The 9161-nt window shown below is 38.7% G+C and overlaps 1 pseudogene; it reads right to left on the reverse strand.

Moving 5' to 3' along the window:
• Positions 1-7260, reverse strand: part of LOC102197261 (dynein heavy chain 3, axonemal-like) — a 19358-nt pseudogene extending 12098 nt beyond the window's left edge.
• Between the last annotated feature and the right edge of the window lie 1901 nt (positions 7261-9161).

Here is a 9161-nt window from a genome sequence, read left to right on the forward strand (position 1 = left end):
AGTTGATATTTTGCCAGTAATCGCCATGTCCTCAGTAAATTCCAGCTTTGCAATGCCTTTAAAACACTTCTTCAGGTGGGGTTGGACACACAGGGGGTCTTTGGTCTGTGGCAGAATCTCCAGGAGCTCATCATTAGACAGAAAGAAGAATCCGGAAACACAGTGAACTGATGACACTGTAATTAATAGATACACTGTTTTTAATTCTTTACAATCAGATGTTGACTTTCCTTCTTTCGTAAGAGAATGCTTTCTTTTTAGATCATATATTTAGATTCTATTGTTCTAATTGTATTAACATATAAATATATTTGATACTTTTTTGTATCCGCAAATTATATTTGTGTCAATTTGTCCATTTTCTTAGCTGCTTATCCAATATAAGGTAAAGGGGTTGCTCAAGCCTGTCCCAACTGTGACAGTACATCCTGGATAAGTGGTCAAAAAAAAAACCTTGTCAGTTTGTATCAGCAATGCAAAGAAGACATTGTGTACTTTGATGCCACTATAGTAAGAAAAGAAAGTGCTGGAATGCCACCATGCTATGTGTATGAGTTGGTTGTCAGAAACCCATCCAAAGGTGCACCTCCTCTTCCTGTTGCTACATATGTCATGTGTGACCATATTACAGCCTCTGTAACATACTTCTTGCAGGCCTTTCAAACAGATCTGGTGAGAGCTTTTGTAAATCGGGCCTACAAAAGGCCTGTCATGTTCATGTGTGATGGATCACTAGGACTCCTCTGATCCATTTCCATCACATTCTGCAGAACAAGTTGTGAGGATCTGCTGCAGAAGAACTTTCTCTTGCTCACTGGCAAACATTCATCACAGACATTCAACGTTCCCATTCTTCATCGGTATTTGAGCCACGTCATAAAAAATGCCAAGGACCTTTGTAAAAAACAGTATGCACATTTACATCAATAATTCTTTGAGAATATAACATTTCTAATTTAAAGGTACTACTAACAGTGATTCCATTTATTTCTTTCCCCAGCATTCCAGAGAACTACAGGCTTGGAATGCATCTATTTGGGCTGCTTGCATGTTGTGCTAACTTAAAAGACATGGATGAGGTTGTCCATAGTGCAGCAGTAGTGTTTCGCAGTCCTTGTAATGGAAAGAATATAACAAAGCATTACAACAACCTGAAACTCCTTATGCAAAAAAGGGGGACCCTAGATGTGGATGAAAAGACTGTGATTGCTGAGGACTACAAAGTTAACTTATATTTATTAGTAAAGTAATATTAGTAATAAGTGTTTATTTGTCTCTGTCCCATAACAATTCATTACTTTATATTATTAAAAATAACAATGTATTTTTAAAACTCAATAATCTGTTAAAAAATGAAATAATTATGAAAACATGCTTTCATATGTACATACTTTAATGAATTTAACATTGCATGAAAGTAAGAATTTTATTTTATTTTATTTTTCTTTGAGATATTACTGAATATATATAAGTTTTACAGACTGATGTTCAGAACGCCCCCTTGAAGACCCATTTCCAGGAAATTGTTGACAGTGCAACACTGGACTGTGAGGGTGAACGAAACCTCTTTTATGCCGAAATGTATTTCAGGTCTGGTAAATCACCTTCTCGTGGGTGTGGCCCTGCCAGGTGGCTGGCCACACCTGAAGATGATGCCACGCACCTGCAGCTGATCAGCCTTGTCAGGGGAGCTATTTAAGGGTGTGATTGAGCTCCTACTGATGTGCGATCGTTGTGTGAGACGGCATGTCAGTTGTCTTACTGAGCAAAGTCTTTTGAGTGTATGCAAGCTGTAGTTGTGTATCCTGACAGCTGCCTCTGTTATTTCCCCCCCAGGCAGAGCATGGAAACGAGAGGGCAGCAAGCACGGGGTGTGCGGACACACGGGAGCTGAAAATACAGAGCACGGACTTCGGGTGTAGAAAGACACGACAAGGGAGTCAGGGGAGCGCACGGGGATCTATTGTGTAATATTCACAGCACTGTCAATAAACGCACTGTTTTCTGCACCAGAGTCCTGCATTGTGGGTCCTGATTTCCCCACATCCCCACGGTCTGCCAGCCATGACAGTGTGTACGTGTCACCATTAGTGACAGGCTTGCCACTGAAAAAAGAGAAAACTGAGGTATGTTTTAATGTTCCGTTAATTTCAAGAATTAAATGACAACCAGACTTTCAATTCTTTAAGCTCACAATTATCCTTTCGTCGTTCTATAAAATAAACAAAAGAAGTCATTCAAAAATGTTATTTGTTAACAGAGAAAGACACGACTCCCACGGTTCCTGTCAAAACCTTGGAACAGGAACAGCTCAAACAACATGATATTGTCTAAAACCAGGTATTTTACGTTTATTTTATGTCTACCGTTGTGTGTTATTATCGTACATGAGTCTGATGATTGTCACATGTCTGTCTTTGTAGGATGAAAGCCAGGAACAAGTAGCTGTTTGCCAGAAAACTGCAACATACATGGCTGAGAAAGCGTCAGTCACATTTTGGAAAGGAGATTTCAGTGCCTTCGAAATGGCTGCAATTGTGAATGCTGCTAATTGAACTCTTTCTCACATGGGCAGACTTACAAAGGCACTATTTGCCACTGGTGGATGTAATATCAAAGCAGAGAGCAAGGTCTTCTTTGCCAAAAATGGCAAATTAAAGACAGGACAAGTAGCGGTAAGCAGGGAAACTACCTTGCATGAAGCTTATTCATTTGGTAGGCCCATGTCTGCAGAATGACCCCAACAGTGCGCATGATATCCACTGCTAAAGTAAAATAAAATGATAAATTAGTCCACAAAAAGTAGCAGTCATTAAAAAGATTCAAACTGGGGTTTTTTTCAGCTGTTATGATTTCTAATCAAACACACCCCACAAATATGTGTAATATATCAGCATTAATAAAGTGTTTTACAAGAACAAGAGTAACTGAGACAAGTATGAATTTCTGAATTTTGTTTAACATCACAAATAAAACGCATTTCAATTATTGGACTTTATTTATGTAATCATGTAAAATCTGGAGAGATTTTGTTGTTGTTGCATGATGTACTTTTTTTGAAAAATTACATTTAAAACCATTGTAATCTATTACGGTACAATGAATGTTCTCAGAAGAATGAGTTTTTGAACTTATAACAAATTACTATTCTGTTGTTGACTCACAGCTCACATATTTGTGGAAACACCATGAAACAGAAGTTGTCTTTGTGGTCCTGTCTCAAATTAGAGGTAACGACTTCATCATACGTCACACAGCTGGCTTGCAGGAGATGTATGTACTCCTAGTATTAAAAACAAAACAAAATTATTGCATAATGTTAAAGCTGGGGCAGATAAAAGATCACAAAATTTTATTTTGTGATCTTTGGAGCGATAGAAATCATCAGGAGACAAAGTTTGTCCAAGGTAAATTTTTATTTCATATATTAGAGATTTCTGATTTTGGAAATTTTGTAATGTTTTTAAATAAATGGAAAAAGTATTTCTGCAGATTTGTTATGAATTTCTAATGTGTCACAGGTGAACTTTGACAACTACAAAGCCATTGTATCATTTGTACACATTGGAAATATACACGAGAAGTCTGGTTAGTACTAGCAACATTTTTGTTACACTAAATTTTTTTTTTCCATTAACAGTGTTCATAATTTATGTAATTTTAAAAACTAGATCTATCACAGTACATAACTGCAATGACAGCTCTCTGTATTTGGTCGATCCTTCAAGAAAGTCTTTGGAGCAGGAAGAGTCTGACCGGGTAGCCCAAAGATTCTGGTAATTATGCATTATTTACGTCTTTATTATTATAACAAAATATTAGGTATTCTGTGATGTCATTAGAAAAGTGACAGGACCAAGGGCCTTTATCTAAAGGTGCTTTCGAACTGCGTGACACAGACTGCCCTCTAACATAATTTTTTTTTTTTAATTTGTAGCTTAATAAACTGCACTAAAGATGAATAAAGAATTGTTAGAAAACAGTCATCTTACATGAATTACAAAGGATAAGTATCTGAATAGGGCATTCACCTGTTTATGGAGGACATCTGTTTCTATATTTGAACATATGGTTGGAGATGAAAGGGTAATAAAATCCATGGTTATCAGTTATTTAAACAAGTATTTCCAAACTAGACACAAGCAATTTCCAAAGATAAAAATACCCTTACAATGCTTAAGGAGAAAGACATTAGCACAATTTGTAGATTTAAAAGAACATATGTATTTTAACTTCATGTAACATAATATAGATCACAGGGCATTCTCACACAGCTTCAAAAACATGTTGAGATTCATTCATGTGTCTGTCTGATTCATGAAAAAGAAGAGAAGGATCATTTTGTGTGTAACTTTTATCATGCAACAGAAACTGTACCTGCTGTACTGATATTTTCACTTTAATTCTATTTTTGTTTGTTTGTTTGTTTGTAATGGACGCATTCCCAAAGAAACCTGAAATTACATTTTGACAACTAAAAAAGAGATGGCCAGGCACAAAGGACATTGCCGCAGACAATACTTGAGGCCTCAGGTGTGTAACATCTTTAAGTTTCATTTATTTATTCGTGTCAAACTGCTGAACACTAACATATATGTATATTTTTCCATGTATTAGTATTCAACAGTGACAACTGTGTCATGTGTGCAACAGTGAAACCACCCAATCCAGGACCCTCCATCACTGACTGGGTACAATGTTTTAAAAATAGTTTTGTTGTCTAGGATGACATATTTGCTTCTGATTCAAATTATTTTATTTATGTACTTATTTACTTTATGTCTTTATGAAAACTCATGTATTTGTTGTTCACAGATTCAGTGTGATAACTGTAACCGCTGGTTCCATTCTGAATGCCTGGACATGGAAAAGGCACAGCTCATCAATGCACAGAACAGAGTGGAAGTGTATGCTTTGTCTAACCTAAGTCCACATGTAGTAAAAGCCACTGACTTGTTTATTTGTGTCAGTCATTATTGGTGTTTTGAGGAACACATGTGCAAAATACATTATTGATAACATTCTTCCTTTGAGCACATTATTTAAAGGTAAGGTAACCATGCAGGTAGGAGTTATGCATACAGGAATTAACATACACATGCTAATTTCTACAGATTACAATGGCTTATATTTCAGTGTTCTAGATAGAAATCCCAGAGGACTGCTAAATGGTCTAACCTGAAATACAACAGACATACAAAGGTATTGATGGAATCCCAAAAGGTGGCACTGTAAGCGATCCCTGAAAAGGAGTCTGACATGGGCCTTACAGAATGGACAGGGTTGAAACATGAGCCAGCACCTACAATTGGATTTGCCTGGGCACATACTGCAGCTCTATGCCAGCGTAAAGCTACACTACAGTTATTAAGTGTGGACATTAGCATACAAGTTTCAGTGACAGGCTGCCTGTTTTGAGGCAGTCTGTTAAATTGGCAATACTCACTTTTGAATCAGTTCGTCTCTTGTACTTTGGCACTGTCTCTGGACAAACTTCAAACTCAGATGGTAGGAGGGGGAGGTTGGAGGAGAAAAAGGTCCTCCAGCTTGATAAACCTCAAGGAAGAAAAGCTGAAAGGAGATCAAAGATAATGACTTGCATTTCACACTTTAAAAGTTACACTTTTAATTGGTTCAGGCAGTTAATTAATACAACCTAGTACAGAAATTCAGCTTCACACCACAATACTCATGCTGTTTCTCTTTGTATCTGGCATAACATTTTAGCTTTACATCTTAGAAACTGAGCTGAATTAGCTGTGGGGGAGGCATGAGGTTGTTTCCTGTGTGCTCAGTATGACAATTTACAAGTGAAATACTTCACTGAAAATATCCCATGCACTGCAAATAAAACAGCATAATCTAAGTGAACAGGAAGAACACATTACCTGCTTAGCCACACCTCCTGCAGTAGGAGCATAATATGAGTGACAGCAAAGAGATGCTGTCTTTGCCACAACTTAACATCCCTGTAGCTGGTTGCCCAGGACACTGCACGAAAAAACCTCCTGGGGAAAAAGCTGAGGGACACTGCATATGGATAATCGATGACGTTCAAATGGGTCCATGAGAATGTAGTTCACTGGTCAAATGATCATGAAAGAATCATTAGTTTTTGTCTGTTTAATTATAGAACAAATGCTAACAGTGGAGATGTGTGCAATCACTAAGGATTACTATCACTGTTTAGTACCTACGCTTTTCAAGCTGAAGTAATAATCTCTTTTGACTTCCTCTTCCATGGCAGCACTCAACTCTGGAGGGGTTTACTATCCTTAGTGTTGGGAGACAGCAGCTGCACGATGTTGATCCTCTGCTGGCAGGGCTGGGGGGCCAACACTGAGCTGGGAACAGTGTTGATGTAGTATATTTACCTCTGTGACAGCAAAGTCAAGGTCATACATGTGTTTAAAAAAAAAGGGGTTTAAATCAGCGTCTGACTAATTACACACTAAATTAAGTGATACTTGCTTCCAGGTCTGTGTCATTAGGTTCTGCCTGAGTGGCCCTGATCATCTTCTCTTGCTCAAGCATTGTGTCCAGCTGCTCTTCAGGACTCATAGGTCGCCTGCTGGGTCTGGGCAAGCTTCTAGACCTGGACCTGAAATGATACATGAGGAGATGCATCCCTATGAAAGGGTGAGTGAATTAGATCAAGTGTTTTAAGAAGAAGAACACCTTAAAGTTAAGTTACTGATGTCATTTGTTTGCTTAAATGTATAATTACCTGCTCCTTGGGGTTATTGCTTTTCTCTTTCCAGGTGGTGTTAGTGCTAAAAGCCTCATTAAGATCAAAAATATATGCTGAAGTGAAGTTTCTCAGGCAAGTCTTAAGAAGTACTAAATTATCAGATAGCAAATCAAAGAATACTGCAGTCTCACATCGCTTTACAAAGCCTTCCCTTTTTAATCCCACAGCGAGACAAGCTCAAAAGGATACAAGACCCCGCTGGTTTTGCCAAGGATTGATGGAGAGTGTGTCGTCTGCGCTGGAGCTGATTAATTTTCAGATCCTTAGCCCAGGGCCTGTAGTTGTTTCCAATGGACTCACTGGGGGTTCGGTAGTGACGCTGCTCTTTAAATGGAACTGCCAGCGTCCATGATTTGATCTGGAGAATGGTTTGGTATTCGCTGTGCCTTAAGACGATCTGAGTTCAAATAAAAGGTTAAAAGGTGGCACAAGGATTTTTGCTTCTAACTCCAGACAATTACTTAACTGACTTTTCTAAAGCACTAGTTCATATGCGGCACCGTAAACATTATTCGTATTTGATTGAGTTCGGAGGGTTCGCTGTTACAGCTCAAGGGCAAAGGTGGGGGAACAGAATATTCTCTCTTCTGACTTGTATTAAAAATGGAGTCGTCATCCATCTGTAAATCGGATGAAAACAGTGAGGGTTGGAACCAATGTTCCCTCTAATTTTTCATGTGTCTGAGCGAACACACAAACTCCCTGAGCGGTCCCATGTACCACTGTGAGCAACAGCAGACGTGTGCACAGTGTGCACAAAATACAGTAAATAATGATCAATGTTGGGCAATTAATTATATAGTTCTTCAAAAAAAGTAACTGAGTTTTGCAAACAACAAAGTTTCTTGCAGCTGTTTACCTAAAAATGCAGCCAAGGTGTTTTAAAAAAAAATAAAAAAAAAATAAATATTTCAAACTATTTACAGAACAATCAGCTGTTCTGCATCAAATTTGATGCCACACGAATCATTTGTGCCACTCCAAAAAACAATTTCTGTCCACTATGAGATAAAGGACAACAACAGCCTGATACCTGCAGGCCTGACAACAGGAGATGTATCACTCCTGTAACACCTGTAACATTCAGCAGTCACCTCGTTGTTCTGACACACACAACAAAACTATTGACTACACTACACACTAACTACACAAGATTTGTGCTAAACGTCACAAATCTCTCACATCTCAAAACACCGCCATCACTCCTAAAACTTTCCCCCTTCCTAAACAACTAAATGCCATGTTGCCATATCATTTTTTGATTGGTCGACGTGGTACATTTTTCGACCAATAGGAAAGGGTGGGGGTTTTTTTGGTTTTGGTTTTGCTCACAGGCGGAGAGTGCTTTCGAGCATTTTCCTTATAAAACGCTGTTTTTACCATTTCTTCCCACAGTAAATATAAACAACGATAGTCTTCAGGAAGAAAACTAAACATTGCAGATATTTTTATCATAACTCTGGTTTTAAATGGCCTATCAACACAATTTAAAAACTGGTATAAAGTCCACACTTTTTCCGTCAATTGTTCCGTCTCTCCTGCTCACATCTCCAATGGTTGTACACATTGTCATTAACGTGGCTTCACTCCACATCAGCCACGCCGCTTTGCTAGCTAAAACACATAAGGTCGCTGTGTCCCAATTAAGAGACCGCACGCTTGAAGTACTTGAGTGCGATTACGTCACCGCCACGCGACGACGGCTGTCCCAATTCAAAGTGTACTTCAAATGCATACTCCAAATGCGCCGTCGATTTCCCCAAATATCAAGCGTGGTCCGGTGCACGCTTCGCGGTCCCATATATCCCACAATACATAGTGCGGCGGTGGGTGTGGATAATTTTGCCACAAAATACGGCAGACAGCAGCGTCCGAAGAGTGAACTGTCAAAAGTAAGTACTGAATATGATGTCACTTATTTATGTGCGAATGTTTAATAACGAAGAACATTAAAACATTACTGTTGGCCACATGTCGGGAAAGTTATGTGACATTAGCGATGTTTGTACTAACTTGGTTTTAAAGCCTTTACTTCAAAATATACGCCGTTCAATAGTCGACCTTAATCTTACAGAGAATCTGATGATTCTGTGGATAATTAAAGTCAGTCATATATCCACAAACACAACAAGCTGAAAGTCAGTGATGCTGCTCGGTTTGCAGTCCTGAATATCACGGCACAAGCAGGATTCACTGCACTGTTAATGTTAGCTTTGTTATATCGCTGCCTCTGTTCGGTGGTGTCGAGCCAAACGGACTTTAACGTGTGTTTGAACGAGCTGACGGTTCACTCGTTAAGCTGAAATCACAGGAGTCACACATGTGTCCACTGTACCATCTGGAAACTCTTCTTGTTTAGCACTCGTAATAACACAAACACTAAATCCTCCTTCTCTTGTGCTGTTTTGTA

Source organism: Pundamilia nyererei, unplaced genomic scaffold (assembly GCF_000239375.1).
Source record: "Pundamilia nyererei isolate P.nyererei 1_Seehausen unplaced genomic scaffold, PunNye1.0 scaffold00030, whole genome shotgun sequence".
In the NCBI taxonomy this organism is placed as follows: Eukaryota; Metazoa; Chordata; class Actinopteri; order Cichliformes; family Cichlidae; genus Pundamilia; species Pundamilia nyererei.